General features: G+C 38.4%; 1 pseudogene; it reads right to left on the bottom strand.

Annotated features, from left to right (window-relative positions):
* Window positions 1–3,847: 3,847 nt before the first annotated feature.
* LOC108529303 (elongation factor 1-alpha 1-like) overlaps window positions 3,848–21,675 on the bottom strand; it is a 121,703-nt pseudogene continuing 103,875 nt past the window's right edge.

The raw sequence follows: 21,675 nt of genomic DNA, 5'->3' as shown, positions 1-21,675 counted from the left end.
TTATTCCTTTGCAGTAAATAAGCATCTATTTTCATTCATGGTGCTTCTCATTGCTGATTTAATATCTTATCCCTATCTCTAATCCCAGGGTTACTGAACTTAGATCAGTGTGGCTATGACATAGAAAATACCTGTGAATATCATTCAGCTCCATTGTTAATTAAATATGGATTAGAGTATGATTAAAAAATTAGTAAAGACATGCTTAAGAAGGTACTATAGAAAGAAGGATGAACTTGGGACTAGAAGACTTAAAATTATGCAGTGACCTTTTCACTCAGGTTCTGACTTATCCAAAATGATGTACCTGGGCTAAGGATTGGGGCAATATTTGGGTTCTGCAAATTTCCATATTTAGAATCAAAGTTAGATAATACAAGATGTATTTTAAACAAATGATTTGAAGTAGAGAGAAGGGTAGTGTCTTTGCTTGTGGCTTTTTTGGGTTGAATATTATGGCAGTGGAGCTGGGGAGGGGCTGCCATAGCAAATCCAGATGCATATTGGGAAAGCTGAGGGTGTCAGGGCTGGTTGTCTGCTTTCCCTGGCAGATCCTCCAGAGCAACCTACACATTTACTTGAGTAAGACATCATGATTTAGAGCTGTGATGCAATATTAGCAGAACTAGCTTTTGAGGCATAAACTTGAGGTTCCTGGTGCCTCATGGCCAACCCTGACATGCAAGGCATTCAGAGATTCCCTCTGCTATCCCAACCTCCACGAGTGTGTGTGTGTGTTTGTGTGTTGGGCATTGTGGTTTAGAGATGATGGTAAGACACGTGAAGTGGTTCAGACCTGAGGTCAGGATTAAGAGTGTAGAGATTTTCCTTCTGGTGGCAAATGGCTGAGGACAATAACAGGTGCCACCATGAGAGCCCAGTGAGCCAGACCAACTAGCAACAACTTAGCAGCACCAAAACAAGTCATCTGAGATGTTGAGAGGTGAAGCCAGCTGGGCTTCTGGGTCCATGGGAACTTGGAGAACTTTTATGTCTAGCTAAAGGATTGTAAATTCACCAATCAGCACTCTGTAAAATGCACCAATCAGCATGCTGTAAAATGGACCAATCAGCACTCTGTAAAATGGACCAATCAGNTGAGCTATGAAATACTGAATCAGTGCGTTCCTGAGTGTATCTTGAAAACAGATCTTGAAATAAAGTTTCAGAAGGCCTTTGGAAGATAGGGCTCATAGAAAATGAAAAATGGGCAAACCCATGATCTGTGGACACAGCCAAATAACAACCAACACAACAAATGACAACACAACAGATGAGCTTTCTTTTGCTTTCAGTTGCTAAACTTTGTGGAAAATACATTATGTCCAAGGATAAAGAAGAAGTTGCACTGATCTTTTATAGTACCTGACTCAAATTTACTAGTCATAGAATTTTGTATAGCTGAAATTGTTAGTTCTGAAAGCCTTAAACTATGTATTAAGATACACTGAGGAAAATAAATTTTGCTAATTTGAGAAGATATACAAAGATAATATATTGAAGTTGAATTCCTTTGTCAAATCTATTGTTCTTTCCAAAGTTTTCCAATATAATTTAAAATAGCCAAAGATAGCCCACCTTGAATTGAAATAAAATTAATTCAGCAATATATATTTATTTGTAATTTACATGACTATGAACCTACAAAAAAGGACTTACTTGAAATACAAAGGATCCTTGTGATTACTTCTATTTAGAACTTACGTTTAATTTGTTCTCTGCTTAAGTACAAAATACAAACATTTTTCTAGTAACCATTTTTATTTCAGAGTGCAGAGGTGCAGGGCATCATTATTCCTTTGCAGTAAATAAGCATCTATTTTCATTCATGGTGCTTCTCATTGCTGATTTAATATCTTATCCCTATCTCTAATCCCAGGGTTACTGAACTTAGATCAGTGTGGCTATGACATAGAAAATACCTGTGAATATCATTCAGCTCCATTGTTAATTAAATATGGATTAGAGTATGATTAAAAAATTAGTAAAGACATGCTTAAGAAGGTACTATAGAAAGAAGGATGAACTTGGGACTAGAAGACTTAAAATTATGCAGTGACCTTTTCACTCAGGTTCTGACTTATCCAAAATGATGTACCTGGGCTAAGGATTGGGGCAATATTTGGGTTCTGCAAATTTCCATATTTAGAATCAAAGTTAGATAATACAAGATGTATTTTTAAACAAATGATTTGAAGTAGAGAGAAGGGTAGTGTCTTTGCTTGTGGCTTTTTTGGGTTGAATATTATGGCAGTGGAGCTGGGGAGGGGGCTGCCATAGCAAATCCAGATGCATATTGGGAAAGCTGAGGGTGTCAGGGCTGGTTGTCTGCTTTCCCTGGCAGATCCTCCAGAGCAACCTACACATTTACTTGAGTAAGACATCATGATTTAGAGCTGTGATGCAATATTAGCAGAACTAGCTTTTGAGGCATAAACTTGAGGTTCCTGGTGCCTCATGGCCAACCCTGACATGCAAGGCATTCAGAGATTCCCTCTGCTATCCCAACCTCCACGAGTGTGTGTGTGTGTTTGTGTGTTGGGCATTGTGGTTTAGAGATGATGGTAAGACACGTGAAGTGGTTCAGACCTGAGGTCAGGATTAAGAGTGTAGAGATTTTCCTTCTGGTGGCAAATGGCTGAGGACAATAACAGGTGCCACCATGAGAGCCCAGTGAGCCAGACCAACTAGCAACAACTTAGCAGCACCAAAACAAGTCATCTGAGATGTTGAGAGGTGAAGCCAGCTGGGCTTCTGGGTCCATGGGAACTTGGAGAACTTTTATGTCTAGCTAAAGGATTGTAAATTCACCAATCAGCACTCTGTAAAAATGCACCAATCAGCATGCTGTAAAATGGACCAATCAGCACTCTGTAAAATGGACCAATCAGCACTCTGTAAAATGGACAAATCAGTGAGACATGGGAGGGGCCAAATAAGGGAATGAAAGCTGGCCATCCCAACCAGTAGTGGCAATCCCCTTGGTTGCTCTTCTGCAATGTGGAAGCTTTGTTCTTTCTCTAGTCAAAATAAATTTTGCTGCTGCTCACTCTTTGGGTCTGCACTAGCTTTATGAGCTGTAACACTCACTGCAGCGGTCTGCAGCTTCACTCCTGAAGCCAGTGAGACCACGAACCCACCGGGAGGAATGAACGACTCCGGGTGTGCCACCTTTAAGAGCTGTAACACTCACTGCAAAGGTCAGTGGCTTCATTCCTGAAGTCAGCAAGACCATGAACCCACCAGGAGGAACTCTGGACACATCTGAACATCTGAAGGAACAAGCTCTGGACACACCATCTTTAAGAACTGTAACAGTGTGAGGGTCCGTGGCTTCACTCTTGATGTCAGTGAGACCAAGAACCCACTGGAAGGAACTAATTCCAGACACAATGTGACCCTGGTAGGCCACCTAACCATGGATATAAGCAAAATCCTCAAATCCCAGAAGATAGCACACATGGGCCTGAGGGGGTGGGGTGAAAGCCCCCTGTCCCTCAGCACAAAAATTTCCCATAAACTGCATCATATGCCCAGATGCCAGAGGAGGAAAGAACTGTGAAAGACTGAGCATTTACTTTAAATAAATTATTTTCTGCTCAGACTCTTTTAAAGAAAAAAATTATTTAATAAAGATTTCAAACATCAAAACATTAAAGAAAATAGTGTAATGAACTACCATATATTCTGATTCTAGAATCATCAATTTGTTGCCATGGACACATAACCTATCTTTCTTTTTCTCTTTCTTTTTTTCCTCATTAAACTTTGCCTTAATGGGTCTCAAAATTCTGTGACAGATTTTGTTTTTTTCTATTAAAATGTACTGATTTTGAAAACTAATAACTTAAAACTGCCTCATGAAAAAGAAACCAAAATGGTTCACAAAACATTCTCCTTTCCTTCTGAAGATTTTACAAGGCAATGTTATCATTAACTGGTCTTTTATTATTAAAGTTAAATGGCTAGTTGAAAGAAATAGTTCTGAGACTGTTCTTCCACCATTGATTAAGACTGAGGTGTCAGGGAGTAGGGATAATATGCATTTAGCCTTCTGAGCTTTCTGGGCAGACTTGGTGACCTAGGTTCCTCCAGCAGCCCTCTTGTTTGCTGCTTTGGTGACACCCACAGCAATTATCTGTTTCATATGACAAACTGCAAAATGACCCAAAGAAGGACAGTCAGAGAATCTCTCAACCCACCTGGGTTTGCCAGAAACAATTTCAGTGACAACAGCTTCACCCAATTTCAAGAATGTAGGGCCATCTTCCAGCTTCTTACAAGAATGGTGATCAGTCTTTCCCCTCAACTCAGCAAAATTGCAAGCAATGCGAACTGTTTGACAATCTAGAATAGCGGCATAGCCAGCACTGATTTGGCCTGGATAGTGGAGGATAATCACCTGAGCAGTGAAGCTAGTTGCTCCCACTGATGGGTCATTTTTCCTGTCACCAGCAACATTGCCATGACAGACATTTTTGACAGATATGTTCTTGGCGTTGAGGCCCACATTGTCCCCAGGAAGAGCTTCACTCGAAGCTTCATGGTGCATTTTAACAGACTTTACTTCGGTTGTGACGTCGACTGGAGCAAAGATGAGCACTGTGCTGGGTTGGGGAACCCCAGTCTCCACTCAGGCTGCAGAAAGTTCCAATACCAGCAATTCTGTAGACATCCTGGAGAGGCAGACTCAAGGTCTTGTCAGTTGGATGAGTTGTTGGTAGGATGCATTGCAGAGTTTCAAGAAAGCAGCATGGTTTCACTGACATTGCCATCTTTAGAGGTGACTTTTTGTCCCTTGAACCAAAGCATGTTAGCACTTGGCTCCAGCAAGTTCTCACCATTCCAACTAGAAATTGGCACACATGCTACTGTGTCAGGGTTGTAGCCAATTTTTGTAATGTACATGCTGACTTCCTTAATGATTCCCTCTTACCTCTTATGGCTGTAGGGTGGAATCCATTTAGGCTGTAGGCTCAGTGGAATCCATTTTGTTAACATCAATAATTCGTTGTTTCACTCATTTAAAATCTGAGATACTTGAAGGAGGCTTCTCCCATCTCAGCAGCCTCCTTCTCAAACTTTTCAATGGTTCTTTTGTTGATCACCCCACACTTGTAGGTCAGATGGCCAGTAGTGGTGGACTTACCCTAATCTACATGTCTATTAATTATGATGCTGATATGAGTCATTTCTTTCTCGTTTTGGCTTTGATTTAGTGGTAATTTTCACAACACTCATGTTCTGGCTACAAACTCGTTATGAAAAGCTTTTTTTTGTTTCTTTTCTTTTCTCCTATGCCCTCCCCATTCTGCTCTGCCCTCCCCTCCCCGCCCCTGCACCTTCCTAGTCTGGCAAAATATTTTAAAGCAAATCCGGGTATCATACCACTTTAATTTCTATATATTTCACTCTTCCCTCTAAAGCCCTTTGCTATACAAGCAAACCTTGTATAACTACTCCTTAGACCAGAAGAAACTTAACACTTTTACTTGGAAAACTTCACATTTTTTTCCTCTTGATATCCAGCAGTGTGTGGCTTAAGAATAACATTAGATCAGTAATAGAAAAAAAAACCACTATTTTTTCTTTGCACATTTCCTTTTAAGATAAAAGGTTGTTGGACATCTCCAATATAGCCATCTTATATTTAAGTAAGTAATTTATAAGATTTCACTTCTCTTCCTCATTGAGATAGTGATTATACAAGCCAATATTTTTGTGTGTGTTTTGAAAGGGAGCTACATATTAGTCAACTTGGAAATCTCAAAAAACACTTTCAGCAACTCCATAGAGTACAGACATTTACCATACTTGACATTTTATAATAGTAAGTATAGAAATGTGAACAATTTTTGGAGCGTGTAAATTGGTGGCAGAAGATGACATGTGCATATATTTATGCATGCATACACACACAAACATACACTTTCACCCAAGCATTTCACTTATAATTCCCTGAAAGTGTATCTACCTTAGGAAGCATTGATTCCCAGCATTTTGGGGTCATTCAATTATTTTTAAAATAATCTTATGAAAGTTAAAGACCCTGTCTCCAAAATTGAACACTCACACACTCACACAATTTTGAATACATTTTTATTGATTCAAATGCAGCCTTGTATCTACAGGATACCCTTCTAGCAGCCATAATCGAACCATTTTCATCTTACTTTTTGGCCTTGCGTATATTTTGACTTTATGTTAACTGATGTATTTTTATACCTGTTTTGCTACAAGCTTCAGTGCCAGGAATATCTTTTATCAGTAATGCTCAGAAATGTTCATTTTTCCAGGAAGATCACTGGGGCCTCCCCCTGCTTGGCACTTATTGCTCTGTATTCTCCTTGCCAATTCAAATACCTGCCTCTCCTTCTAAACCCTGAACTTCTCAAGGGCAGAGACAAGGTCTCGTTTAGAGGAGTGCAGCCTCCAAGATCATGTCTAGTTTTAACAGCCCCTAAATAATTACTTATTGGATTTTGTGCAAAGTGTATTCTCATTAAACACTTACGAAGATATGTGAAGTCCAGTGATTTGTCCAAAATCAAACAATGAATAAGTGGTGTAGTGGATATGACTCTCAAGACAGCTGACTTTCAGTCCAAAGATATTTCCAATACATTACCTGTCAAGGATTAAAAAAAAAAAAAAAAAAATAGCTGCAGTGCAAGTCACTACCAATGTGTGAACTCTTGTCAGAGAGAAGGTCTCGCTAGCTTGGGGATGACCCTGAGAATGGAGCATAACTGTTCAGAGCCTTATGATATGGGTCTCAAAGAGGAAAAGAAAGGAAATCTTGAGGTAGAGAGAGGCTTCCAGAGAGCAAGACAATATATATCTTAGGGAAACTCTGTTATAGTCATCAAAATGATGGCACATTTTAGGATGTGTAGATTAGTGGGTACTTTAAGAAACATCCTTGCAACCTAGGATATCAGATTGCAAGCCCAGGTAACTAGTTAACTGGTTGGCCGCAGTTCAGTATTATTATTGGCTCATGCCTTCCTATCCACTACTCCCTCCCAGCTGCCAATTTCTACAAAAGAAATCTCATTAATGTCTTTTGTTCATGATATGTCTGTGTTGTTTCTGTAACTCTTTTTGTAGAAAATAATCTGTTATTTTTTGTTTTATAAGTGAAAAGTTGGATGTTTGTGAAAATATAAGATGGACTTTAGTGATGGTTTAGCCATTATCAACTTCTTAATCAATTTGATCAACTTAAATGGTGACTTTATGGTGAATGGCACAGAACACCTAAAGTGTCTGGTTTAACAGCTGAAACAACTCTTTGAGTCGCTGATTTATTTTTTCATTTTATTCCATTTAAATTTTTATAATATAGGCTTTCTGAAATTTGCCACATCTCTGAAAGTAGAAAACAAGTCAATAGAAGACGTTTCTAAGAAAAGCCAGCAACCAGCGTGAGCAGAATAAATTTGAACATGTTAACTATAAGTTCATACTCAAAGAGTGAACTCATATTTATTGTGGACAACTTCTAAATGGGAAAGATTGAGGGAATATGTTCAGAGAATAGCCTAACTTTTAGAGAAATTGCAGTCATTTTCTGTTTTGGGGGATACATGAAATATTTAGGAAAGTTGTGCTTCTGTTGACTTTGATTGAAAAATCTATTACAGGGTCTTTTTAGTTTACTTGGATGATTCATTTTGAAATCTGGCATTAAGAGAGCATTAAGAAAATACTGTGGAAAGAGAATCTCACAACATCTAGCCCTAAGGCATTTGAAAATCTTCTCTTTATCTTTTATGTTAATTTCTTAATTTTTTAAAAGTCAAATGCTGATAGTAAATATTCATCCCCCCAAAACAGCATTTGTGAAATATCTCTTATGTATAAGTATGTTCATAGCATGGGATCATGAATAAATTTGTATTTAGGGTTGAACTAAGCCATAGATAATGCAAGTATTTTGGGGGAAGATACCCTTATTAAGGTTCTTATTGAGAGGCCCATCTCATGCCACCCTCTTCCAATTACCTGAGATTGACACTGTTGCCTTCCTAAAGAAGATACCACTTATTGTTAATGGGTGTAGGAGATTGCAGTGCTCTGTGTGCACACATGCATGCACACACACATACACACGCACTTGTTAAGATACCTACAGCGAAGGAAAAAAAAGGAAAAAGAAATCATGTGTTATCAAAGACTTAAAGTCATTTCAGGGATGTGTCAAGGTTCTAAGGTTGGCCTAAAATTAACATTTTTTTGTTTGTTTCTTGCTAGGGTGAAAAATTAAGCCATGCGTTTCTATTAGCTGACAAGCACAATTGGTTTGCAAGACTAGATGACCAATACCAGGTCAGATGAGGGCACTGATGAAAAATAACACAGAGCAGGTAAGTTTTTTTATTTATATTTGGTGAGACCTGGGAGAAGCTGAATGAGAAAGGGTATACGTGGCAGCCCAGATTTTACAGCTCTGCATGGGGATCAAAGGTTACAGTGAAGGAACGGGAGATTCCAAGAGAGAAGTAGGCAATCACCAACACGGTTTTCTTTGACGCTGTGCTGAGCTCTGGCCTACAGAGAAGAAGGTAGACCTCAACAGGGAGACAAGTGGGACTTGAGTAAGTTTAGCAGGGCTCACTAGCTCTGTGGAGATCTGGCAGCATCACTGTCACATTCTAATTATTTGCTATGGAAGTGGAAAAAGTATTGCGAAAGAGCAATTCGAATAATAACAAAAATGGAGGAATGCAGATGAACTGAGAGAAACAGGGCTTCCCATATAAGCCACTAACAGAACATATTTGAGGAAAAAAGATCTTTAAGATAGCCACGGGGGTAGTGAAAATGTGTTAAGCACTTTTACAAGTTTTTTTCTCATAAAATCCTTAAGATAACCCTATGAAGTGGATCCTATTATTATCTCCATGTTACAGAGGGAAACACTGAGGCTTGAAGACGTTGAATAAGTTTCCCAGGATCTCACAGCTAGCAAGTAGCAGAGCTCGGATTGAAATCTAAGGAAAGGCAAGGTAGTTTAAAATAAATATTCAAAGAGGAAAGTCATGTGAAGGGGATTTTTTTTTTTTTTTTTTTAAATTAAGTATAGCTCTGGAGGGCAGAACTAATGGGAAGTTAAAGAAAAAGGTAAATTTCAGTAAGTTGTAAGCTTTCTGAATTTTAGAACTAACCCTGGGGGAAGAACTCCTTCATGAAATCATGAGCTGTATATACTAGAATCATTCAAGTGCAGCTAAAATGGCCACGTGTCAGAGAAGCTGTAGAGGGATTTCAGGTTTGAGTGGGAATGTTAGACCAAGTGACCTTTAAATCCCTGTGGTTTAAAATTACCATGATATGAGTTAGTTCCTCAACATCTGGATTACATGTATTTTCAGGCCTGAAAAATAAGAGTTCAATCTCAGTTAACTCTGATTTCCCTGGAAGCCAAAACAGAAAGGGAAACTATATTCTGAATTTGATAAAAAGGTAGAAAGTTAGTTTATGAGGAATAGCAAACTTTTCTTTTGCTTTCATTTCAGAGGGCAATTGAATACAAAGGTCAGTGTTTATTTGTTAATCTCCCTCATTAGAGGAAGTATGACATAACAGGGGCTTTAAGGTGGCTTTAAAATATAAATATTACCAACTTCATTTGCATTTATATCCTTGTGTCATTGATCATTACCATATTTAATTGCCATCCATGGTCTAGTTTTTGACACAGGTCTAGGAATCTATGGGTCCCATAAAACATTTGTAATCTTTAAAAGCCATGCACTTATCACATATTTATCAATTAATCCAAATCTAATAAAAATAATAATTATTTTTCTTACCACTAAGTATAGTTTTAACAGCAAAGTGATAAAACGAATTAAAAGTTCTTAACTCAGTTGAGATTTTGATCTCTTTAAAACCCACAGTGGCATGGTAGTCTCAGCAGGTGGAAGACCAAAAATACTTCTTGTCATATTATTACTTGTGAGCTGCTCTCAAAACTAGCAGTTGAAAAAAGAGAAACTACTCTCACCCTCCTTGTAAGATTTTTCTTATTCACACAGTAAAGATGTTGGAAAATGAAGACCTATAAAATCAAGGATAGACTAACTTTACAAAACAAAGGAAAGAAAGAATCATATTCAATCCTGCTTGGTTAAGCAAAATGCAACAGTGAACATGTATCTTATGGGTTATGTATCTAAGACCAGGAAGGTTACCTAGTTGTTGTAGAAATAAAGCAAATGGAATACAATGCACATATAAAGACCAGAAACATAATTATAATTCCACTTTTTTGGCAATTGAATAGAAAGTAAAAAATTTCTTTTTGATAAGATTCCCAAGGAATAGGAATGCTTATAATCAATCATCTTATTAGGAGTGAGACCTACAGATTTAGTTCAACTAGGTGAATTAAAAAGTTATTCTGCATAAAATCTTAAACTTGGTGCTGAAGAAATCATAAAATGAGACACAATCTTTAAAGAGTTTACCACTGGGCACACATCAGTCAAATGAGCCAGGAACTACAATAAAAGGCAATATATTATGTATATTGTAACTGAGGTATAAACAAAGTACAGTGGATTCAAAGGAGAAGCCGCTCACTTCCTATTTGGGGTAGAGAAAAGGTAAGGCTTCCTAGGAGAAATGACATTTGAAAAATGGGTGAAATACTTACAGGTTGAAAAAAAGGAGGAAGAATGTACCAGGCAGATAGATGATTAAAGGTGTGATGACAAGCAAGTGTGAGTCCTGAGAAAGTATACCAGAGGAGTGGAGCAGACGAATGTGAGGAGGTGAGGCATAGGAGCTGCTACTGGAGATGCAGGCTGAAGTCAAGTGTGATGCGTCTCCTCACAAGGCTAACAGGTCTGCACTTATTTTCACAGGTGATAAGGAGTCATTTAATGTATGGAGTTAAGGGATGACAGGATCACAGGGCAACCTTGAGTGTTGTGTGCAGATTGTTCACTGCAAAATCTTAGAGAGTGTCATTCACCTGGTGACCCTGTTGACTTCTGTATTTCATAGGACCATATTTTAGTCATTATAAGTGTGTTATATAACGAGAAATTTCTTGACAGATGGAAGTCAAGTGTCTTGAAGATGGGATGCCTTTCTTGATTTGTACAAATGCACCATGTGGGGGCAATGGTAGTTCATGACAGCTGTGCTCTGGGTAGACACATCTTAAAGGTAGAACTGATGGCTACAAGGAGAGTCTGGAGACTTTGATAACTGTACACACAAAAACAGGAGCTTCACTTGGAAGGGAGGCTGATAGAGAATCTAGGTGGGAGGCAATGAAAGAAGAACCCATACATGACTTCAGTGATGGGTGACAGATAATGGTGGCCAACAGGAAATAGAAAAGTGAGAAGGGAGATTTATTAAGGCAAGGGAAAGGGAGGCAGAGAGAGGGCAGAGGTGCACACACTTTGGGGCCAGCATTGTTGGCAGAACATCCAGGTGGAAGTGTCAAGTGTGAGGCTGAAGTGCTGGTCTGGAGGGCAGGGCAGGAGCTGGGCCAGAACCATCCACATAAATGTGATTGTTGGGTCTCAGGGAATTCATGAGATAAAGACAGAGCTCTAGAGAGATGCGAGCAGAGTGTAACTGGTATCAGAAGCAATCCTCGTTCTTATCACATTTTGCTCTCTAACCCCAAAAGAATTAGGAATAAATCTTGTAAAAGGAGCCTGCCTTCTTAGTAATGTGGTTGTTGGATAGCTTGTTTCATTTCTAGCTCCTGCCAACCATCCAATGCAGTCAGAAGGCCAGCTTTATCCAAAAACATGCCATTTATTTTTTCAGTATAAGATTAGATAAGAGTGACAGCAGGAGAAGCTTTCTGACCAAAGGCAGAATCGTTGATGACCTGGTAATGTTTCAGTGGTGAAATGGAAACACATGAACCAATTATGAATGCAATCAACTCCTCACTCAAGAAAGAAAGCAATGGCAAAAACTACCTGAAAGTATCCTTATTTGATCCTCTTATGCACTATATGTGACTCCATATTTTCATTTCCGTTTTTCCTAATCTGATACTAAAATTAATTTACATTTCATAAAGCCATAAAATTAATGATAAGACAAAGTAGTCAAGAAGTGCATCAGGTGGCAGAGAAGGAATTCTGAGATAAGAATGTCTGCGTTGTGTAAGTCTTATACAGAGAGTGAGGGTTTATTCTAGCTGTCCTGAGCTGCTCATCTCATAGTTTCAGACTGGCTGGAACACTTCCTGGTATCAGTGCGCTCATACTTACCTCGTGATGAAGATCCCAGCCGCCAACAAGATATCAATGTTCCAAATGTTATGTAGAAGTTGACTATTAAATAAAACATATCTCCAACTTGCCTACCCCTTTACTTGCCATTTTAACTATTTTAATAGACTTGGGGGTCCAATCTAAGCTGGGAGTCATAAAATATTGGTTCTTCTGGGTCTTCAAGAAAGAGAGCAACATTTGGGTCAACATCAATATTTCCTTGATGTGTCATTTTAAATTCCTACCATGACTATACTTTGTTTTCTGCACTTTTCAGAGAAGAAGTGTATTATGTGCCAGTGTCTCCAGGATGATGGAGAAGAGTTTGATAGTCTAGTAATCCATTTGAAAGTTAACATTCTGATCCCCTCATCTGAATATAACTATTACTGATATTCAGTTTGATAGCTGATATTCTCATTGAACTAGAATGATTTTTAATGTAGTGAGCTATATTTAAGGATGTCATTGGTGTATTAGAGAGATAATTGTTTATTCAGCACTTTGATCTACAAATAAAAATATATAATATGTAACGTTTAAAAGAACACTCAGTGTAGATGAATATTTGCAAGACAAAGGCAGAAAAACTTGGGCCTTTTCAAAGAGTATTTGGGGTGTAAAATTTATGAATTTGATTATACTTTAAAAAGTATAGTAAGAAACATTAAATCTATCTAAACAAAGATGTCCTTAGTATGGGAGACTGTTCTCTCAAATATTATGTAAATTTGAACAATCTTGTTTTCTCCTCCATTTAGATACTGTTCTAAATTATTATCCCATATTAGTCCATTTTACTGATTAAAAGATGTGCCCAATATCGTATTACTGAAAAGCACATATATTAAATACATAGCTCTTGATAGAGAGCTGTGTTTTTTCTCAATACTGTAAATTTTCATTAAAAGAAGCTAAACCAACAAATAAGCACACATATTAATATACACTTAAACATACCAATTAGGCGCTTGAATTAAAGACAGCTCCTGATCTGCAATTTGTGAGAAATAAAATATATGTGCTCAGTTAATGCAGCTTATTTAGCTAGTTTGTTATAAATATTTATTGATGTCAGATGACAACTGAGAAATTTAATCAGTGCATGCAAGAACATAGTTTCTTATGAATGTAAATCAGGTAAAAATTCAGAAGGGAAAATGTATGGCTGTTGAAGATCTTACAGAAATGACTTTAAAATGAACCTGGGAAAAAAGAAAACAAATTTAATTTCATTTTCATCTAGAATATTTTTTAAATGTTACGAAATGTTTGTAACTTTCTTTTATTTTATTTTAAATACTTAGGGACTTCCTGGTCTAGAGTAAATCTGGAGTCCAGAATATTAAAACTTTTGAGGAAAAGTTTTGCTTTCAGACTTGTCCCACAATGTTATAAAATCTCTCGGGAATAAACTTGCAGAATTGTAAAGATGTTCTTCCAAAGTTTCACTTGGCTTCAACGGCCTGCTTTTTTATTTTGATTTTTTCTGCTGTTGAGTAAAACGTAAAACAGCCCACCAATCAACCAGTCGACCAAAGAAAAAAGGCTGGATATCTAGAAATGTATAATATGTAAAACTGTGAATGTTAATAGTGAATACCTCAAGAAATATGGTTGGAAGGATAAGTAGATAGTGATGCAAAAACATAAAAGGATTATAGTCTCTTATTTTCTCTGGTTGATAGCATGCACAAGTAACTAGGAAAGTCAACTCAACTCAATGTGCGATTGCTGAAGACTGAATTGTTTCCTTCCCAAATTCATATATTGAAGTCCTAACTCCTAGTATGCCTCAGAATGTGACTATGTGGAGACAAGGAATTTGAGGTAAAGAAAGTTAGATCAGGCTGTTATGTTGGGATCCTAATCCAATTTGACTGGCGGTCTTATAAAAAGAGGGAATTAGGATATGCAGAGATATAAGAGATGAATGTGTTTAAAGAGATGGTCATGTGAGGACACAGGGGACTGGTGTCCATCTGCAAGCCATGGAGAGCCCTCAGAATTGCCAGAAAATACCAGTCTGTGGTATTTTGCTATGGTAGCCTTGGAAAACTAACACAGTGATAATGAAGTAAATACTGAGTCTTTGAAGGAAATGCATTTTTGAATCATTTGAATGTCTTATAAGTGTACATATTCTGGCATTTGAACTACAGGCCCCTGTATATATTGGTACTTACTCAACATTTCTCACTATCACTGTTAACTGTCATTTAACAAATTTATCTAGCAAGCTCTCCTTCATCTGCCCACTTTTTTTTTTTTTTTTTTTTTTTTTTTTGTGATCTTAGCAGTGGTTCTTTATTATTATTTTTATATTTTATTATACTTTAAGTTCTAGGGTACATGTGTGCAATGTGCAGGTGTGTTACATATGTAAATAAAACAATGTGCCATGTTGGTGTGCTGCACCCATTAACTCGTCATTTAACATTAGGTTATACCTCCTAATGCTATCTCTCCCTCTCCTCCCACCCCCTGACAGGCCCTGTGTGTGATGTTCCCCATCCTGTGTCCAAGTGGTCCTCATTGTTCAATTCCCACCTATGAGTGAGAAATGTGGTGTTTGGTTTTCTGTCCTTACGAATAGTTTCGCTGAGAATGATGGTTTCCAGTTTCATACTATGTTCCTACAAAATACATGAACTCATCCTTTTTTATGGCTGCATAGTATTCCCATGGTGTATATTGCCCCATTTTCTTAATACCAGTCTATTATTGATGGACATTTGGGTTGGTTCCAGGTCTTTGCTATAGTGAATAGTGCCCACAATAAACATATGTGTGCATTGTTTTTATACAGCATGATTTAATAATCCTTTGGGTATATACCCAGTAATGGGATGGCTGGGTCAAATGGTATTTCTAGTTCTAGATCCTTGAGAATTCGCCATACTGTCTTCCACAATGGTTGAACAAGTTTACAGTCCCACCAACAGTGTAAAGTCGTTCCTATTTCCTCCACATCCTCTCCAGCACTGTTGTTTCCCTGACTTTTTAATGATCGCCATTCTAACTGATAGAGATGGTATCTCATTGTGGTTTTGATTTGTATTTCTCTGATGGCCAGTGATGAAGACCATTTTTCATGTGTCCTGTTGGCTGCATAAATGTCTTCTTTGAGAAGTGGTCTGTTCATGCGTCCCTTCACCCCACTTTTTGATGGGTTGTTTGATTTTCTCTTGTAAATTTTTTGAGTTCTTTGTAGGTTCTGGATATTAGCCCTTTGTCAGATGGGTAGATTGCAAACATTTTCCCCCATTCTGTAGGTTGCCTGTTCACTCTGCTGGTAGTTTCTTTTGCTGTCCAGAAGCTGTTTAGTTTAATTACATCGCATTTGTCAATTTTGGCTTTTGTTGCCATTGCTTTTGGTGTTTTAGTCCTGAAGTCCTTGCCCATGGGAGATAGCTGTGCCGTACTTCCATGATTACATTTAACCATTGGCTGTGCTTAATAAATAGTAGTTAATGTTATTTTTAATTATGTAAGAAAAATTTCTCCCATTGTAGATCACAAATTCTTTTTTCATGATTTTTCAAAGGAATTACAAACTCTAAGCATCACACTCATTATCAGTATTCAATTATTAGAAAATTTTAACCGTCTACTGTTTCATCTCTTACTGTTTTTATATAATTTTGCTCCTGGCTTTATGGCTTTTCTGTGCACATAGTTAACTCAGTAAGAATAGATTACTTTCATAAGCCTTTCCTTATTGATTTCCTAGTAGATAGATACCTTACTAGTAGACTTTTCTCCTAAGTGTTTTTCTGACTGTACTTTCTGTTAAGTGGAATCATTCCATGGTCATTCCATACATTATGGGACACTGTTTTTGTATAACTGTCCTGTAAATCTAAAGAACTTGAGTAAAGCAAAAGTTTACTCATTCCTTGTGTACCTGCTTTTAGCAGATGTGGTTTTGATTTAATTTTTAGGATGAAATAAATATAGCTTTTTTTTTCTGGCCTTCTTTTTATGTGTATTGGTAGAGAAGGCTCTTGTTTGATTTACAACTTGATTAAGCATAGCTGAGTTTTAATTTTGACCTGATTAAGTGGTCTATAAACAATCATAGGCATAGATAATACACATTAAAATTTTTCTCATTAAATCTCAACCCCAAAGTAGTGTTGGCTTTGATTCTCTTGGTGGAAAACTATGTACAATGAATTTTAATGGCATTGTTGTTAACTTCTAATTGTTTTGTGAATCATGGGAGAGTAAAACATTTATCCTTGGAGGGAGAAAAATGGTATCTGGGTATATAGAGAGAAAAGATAATATTATTGAACATTAAAAAAAGTTATATAAGGTAATCACAAAACTTAATAAATTCAGCATCTTCTTTTTTGGATCTTATTTTCTAGTTTAAAGTTATTCAAGGGTAATATTGCAGACATTTGATTTAGAATTGTAGCCATCACCTTCTGCTGTCAACAAACAACCCCTAAATTTCAGAGGCTTACAGTAAACATTACATTTTTATTACTTTTCTGTGTTTATTACAATAAACAATAAACATTAATTTCTTGCTCATGTTACCAGAAGGCTGTAGGTTGACTGTAGTTTTGTTGGTCTCACTGGGCTTCACATGTCTTCCAATTCCTGGGCCTTGGCTGATGAGTACCCACTTGCTGGGGCATGCTTGTCTCATCATGAAGAGAGGTCAAAAAAAGCATGTAAGACACTCACATTCCACTATCCAAAGTGGGTCACAAGGCCAAGCCCCAATCAATGGGGCAAGGAAGTAAATTCTGCCTCCAGGAAAGCACAGCAAGGTTTGGACAGGAATGAATAATCATGAGCAATAATTCAACCTACTACAAGAACCTATTGTGCCCTTTCATTTATTCATATATCTTATTCATTCTGTCCCTCCAGAGAACTCTGACTAATACACCCTGTCTTGGAAACACTGTGGACCTTTTCTGTGAAATCTCATAAAAAACTCAACATGATAATTCATACTAGAAATAAATCATTTCTAAGTCAGAGAATTTTAGAATATTATATTTTGAGGCCTCAAAGTAAATAGATTAAAGATTTCATTAAATGTATTAAAAATCTGTTAAAGATTAAAAGATCTATTATCTTTAAAGAATATTATCTTTTGAGCACCCAGAGTAAAAAGGTTGAACTGGGGCTTGGGGTCCCAATATCCTGCCTGCTGACTGCTTCCTTTCCACCTTCCTGCTCTCCACTTCTTACCACATTTTCTGGCAATCCCTAAAAGAATTCCAGAGAGCGTAGTTTGAAAATAACCAGTACAGCACTCTCAATGAAGTCTCCACAGATGGTAAGGGGTGTTAGGTTACAAAAACATGTAAAACATTTTGTGTGGGTTGAACAAAGTTAAGCAGAACTGCAGGAATTCTCAGAAACTTCACTGTGTTAATAATGATCCTTGTGAACCTCCAAGAAGGGGATGTCTATCTCAGAATTGCTCAAAATTTTAGTGAAACAATTTAGTGCTTTGAAACACATCTAAGAAAAACCTGCATTAGACAATGCTTTTTTATTTATAAAATTATATCTAGGGCAGAGGCTCAAGATAGGACAGTTGGCTGAGTTTTCTCTTTTAGTTAGTTGGAAAGACCAGATCAAAATTCAGGTCTTCCTTCCCTCCTCCAGGAGTCTTTGGCCATGTTGTTGAGTTTGTTTCCATGACCTGGACATACTTTGGCAATGATGTAGTCATTCATGGGGTATTTTAACCTTTGAGAACAATAGTCCTGGTCAATGCCTCTGTTAGGATTCAATATGAAGGAAATTGAGTGACCATGAGTAACTAGTTTCACAAACAAAGTGAATGAAGGATTGATTGTATGATCTGAAGCAAATGTTGGAACAAACAGCAACATTAGAAAATACTCAGGGATTTTTTTTCTCTTCAATGACTTTAAGGCTGCATTCATGAAAAAGATAATGGATGTCGAAATCTGTAATTTTCCACAGTACACAAACTCTGCCTTTCACTTTCCCTTTCTTTTTTCCACAAGTAAATGATTTCTGTAAATCAGTTTAATTTATGTCATAGGTTACTACTTAAAACGTTTTCTAAGAGTGATGATATATCACTTAGGAGACAAATTTGAGCCCAGTTCTTGCCTAGAGCTTCATAACTGCTACACATTCAAAGGAGAAGTAACTACTAATTAAAATATTCATCAATTTTCTGTGTCTCAGGAAAATTCAAGGCATCAGTTGGTGGTGGGGGATAAAATGGAGAAGAGTCTTACTCTTAAATAATTATCCGTGACATGGAAATCCAAAATTTTAAGTAGATTAAGGTCTTAAAAATGTATTAGTAAATGGAAAATATTCAAAAGAATAAGGATAGAAGATGTGGAAATCACTTGAAAGAAGTTGTTTCATGTCTCAAAATATCCTGTGAAATACATAAAAAACATAGGAAGAGAAAAGAACAAATGGGTCACAAGAAAGAGGAATACTATAAAATTTAACTTAGATTGTTTCATAAATATTAAGTAAGTGCAACTTCAGATTTTTCTCCATTGCTCTTGAGGAGTAAGTGATGGCAGCTGCGGCCCATCTGAAATGGTTGCTGCAGAGACACTGCCTGCAGCTGGGGAGGTGGGGCCAGGGCTAGGCAGGGCTACGGGCTCCATGGAGCCAGCAGGAGCCAGAAACAGGCAGAAGTCCCACCCCTTCCTAGTTGGAGGGGCGGATCCCCTCCCTCCCGGGCGCAGCTGCAGCCACCCAAGTGTGGCAGCGAACCTGGCATTCCTGTGCTCTTGGGGACCTGGGAAGGCCCCCCCTGCCCCTGCAAGCTTGGAAATGCCTGCTCCCGCTGCCTGGCTCCTCCCCACTCCCAGCACCGTCTCCAATTTCAGAGCAAAGTTGAGGCTGAGCGCTGGTGCTGTCATGACTTGACCGGGTGTGCGCGTGCTGGGGGCAGCACTGACTTGCCAGTCTCCTACTCCCTCGGCCCCGTCTGGACTTTGGGTGCAAATGAGCACAAGAGGAAGGCCAGGGGGTACTGAGGGTGGCTTGGTGTGGACCTGCAGACACCTTGTCACAAACAGCCTGGGTGCTGGTGGCCATAGGTTAAGGGTGGGAGGCAGACAGGCTCCTGGGCAGAAAGGGACAGGTGCCTAGTGAAGCCCCACCTTCGGGCTGGGCTGCCAGTTCTACCCACCGAAGTGAGAACTTATGGTGCTTTTTGCAAGCCTGCCATGACCACCCATAAACCAGTCAGCGCACACTTCCATCCACCTGAAGCCCATGGAATCACCCAGATTCAGCCAGACTTGAGTAGAGCAGATGTCCAGGATGACCTGCCTGCAGAGAGGAGCTACCCATTGTTGTTCTCTCAGTTGAGGGCTGAGCAGACATCAGGACAAACTGCCTGTAGAGAGGAGCTACACACTGTGGGTCTCCTCTCAGCTGAGGGCTGAGCAGATGTTGGGAGTACCTGCCTGCGGGTAAGAGCTATCCACTTTAGGTCTCCTGAGAGCTGTACTGTCGCTCAACGAACCACCTCCTCACCTTATTCACCCTCCAGTTGTCCGAGTACCTCTTTCTTCCTGGGCATGGGAGAAGAACTTGGGACCCGCGGGATGGTGGGACTAAAAGAGCTGTAACACAAACAGGGCTGAAACACGCCCCTTGCCCACCACCTTGCGGTGACAAGTAGGAGAGAAGAGAGAAGGAGAGGAGCTGTGGCCCTTCAGGGAGCCCAGACTTAGGAGTTCCCCGAGTCAGGGCTGTGACACCCTCTTTGGGGTTCTGTGGTTCCTATAATCTCCAAGCTTCTGGATGCCACCACGTTCCCCAGTGCCAGCAGTGGAAGCTGCTTGTAGTATGCTTGGTCCAGCCGCAGCCTCACAGGGAGCTGACACCCGTGTTGGCGCCTAGAATTTCCTGTCCCGCCGCAGCCAGTGTACCTGTCTGTGCACAGTGACCGGACCCCACGTTTGCTCACCAACACACCCCTCGCCACTCTGCATGTGGCTCACCCTTAGCAGGCATGGGATCCAGGTTGGTAGCATGAGGTGAGTGCAGCCTGCCGGGCAGAGTGGGCAGACTGAACCCAGCAGGCTCAAGCAAAACTCGGGCAAAGGCACCACCGGTCACAGAGCTTTTCCGGCTGGAAAAGCAACACCCCAAGGATCCTGTGACATAAGCATCCAATTACTTTTCTTCTTTATTTATAACTGAAAGAGGCAAGTGCAGTGTTTACAGTTTTATGAGTAGTTGCCTTAGGCATCAGTGATTGAAATTGCAAAAGCACAAATATAAAACTTTCCAGGTGTTGCAAATGAAGACCATATGTGAGATAAAGCTATAATATGATTAGAATACAGATTAAAGGATGACACTGATTTTTAAAGGCCACAGTTACAGTGAAATTTTCTTTTAGGTAAATACAATGATTTCTGATTTTATTTGCTTTTGTGCACCTCTTGTACATCCCCCTTGTATATTTATTTAAAATAAGTAATATATTGTACATCCTCCCTTGTATATTTATTTAAAATAAGTAATATACTTGGAACTGTCTTACCAACTAGTTTCCAATTTTGTAAAAGTTACTCTAAGCTTTCCTTTTAGGAGTTTGTTCTAGTGTCCCAGATAAAGTTTTCCTGAACTTGATTTTTTTTCCCCCTCAAACTAAAAACAAAACAAAACAACAAATGAGCCACTTTTAATTGACATATACAAACAGAAAAGTTTATGCAAATGATTCGTGTACACTGAGTAGATTTTCACAAATTGTACATGATACACAACTAGCAACTTAGAAGACCCCTTTATATTTCCTTCTAGATGCTCACAAACTTTTGTATACAAAAGCAAAATTAGCCCACTAACCTCCTGTTGCATCATTTCAAGGTTTAGAGTTTTTACCCTCTTTTAGGAATTGACTACATTTTAAGTTGAACTGTGTATTATAGCAGAATGAATTTCTCTGCTTATTCTATAAACATTTGCAACTATATTGATGTTCTTCTCAGAGCTAGGTGCAACCACTAGTGTGCAGAATGTTTTTATCAGCTTGGAAACTCTGCCCTTGAACATGAAGCCTATTTAAGTTTATTTGCTCAGGTTTCAGCTGTTACATATTAAGATTGCATAAAGATTAACCAATATTAAATATTTCTTTTGTAGAAACACATATGTATGAAAGTATATACATTTAGAAGTAAAATCTAGCAACTTCTTTTTCCTCTTTTTCTCTTGAGTCTTTAATTTTTTTATGAAATATTAACTGTTATTCTATATGAGAAGAAAAGTAAGAGTTCAGTAATGGTGTTTCATATTTCATAGTATAAGCAGGTTTTTAAAACTAGGCTTTAGTTGTCTGTCATTAGCTGTTGTACAATAATCCTGTGTCTGTATATATTACTATGTATTACTACACACATAACAAAATATATATAATATT

Source organism: Rhinopithecus bieti, unplaced genomic scaffold, assembly GCF_001698545.2.
Source record: "Rhinopithecus bieti isolate Rb0 unplaced genomic scaffold, ASM169854v2 scaffold_5882, whole genome shotgun sequence".
Classification (NCBI taxonomy): domain Eukaryota; kingdom Metazoa; phylum Chordata; class Mammalia; order Primates; family Cercopithecidae; genus Rhinopithecus; species Rhinopithecus bieti.
Note: the sequence above shows the minus strand (reverse complement) of the source record. Positions and strands in the feature narration are given on the sequence as shown.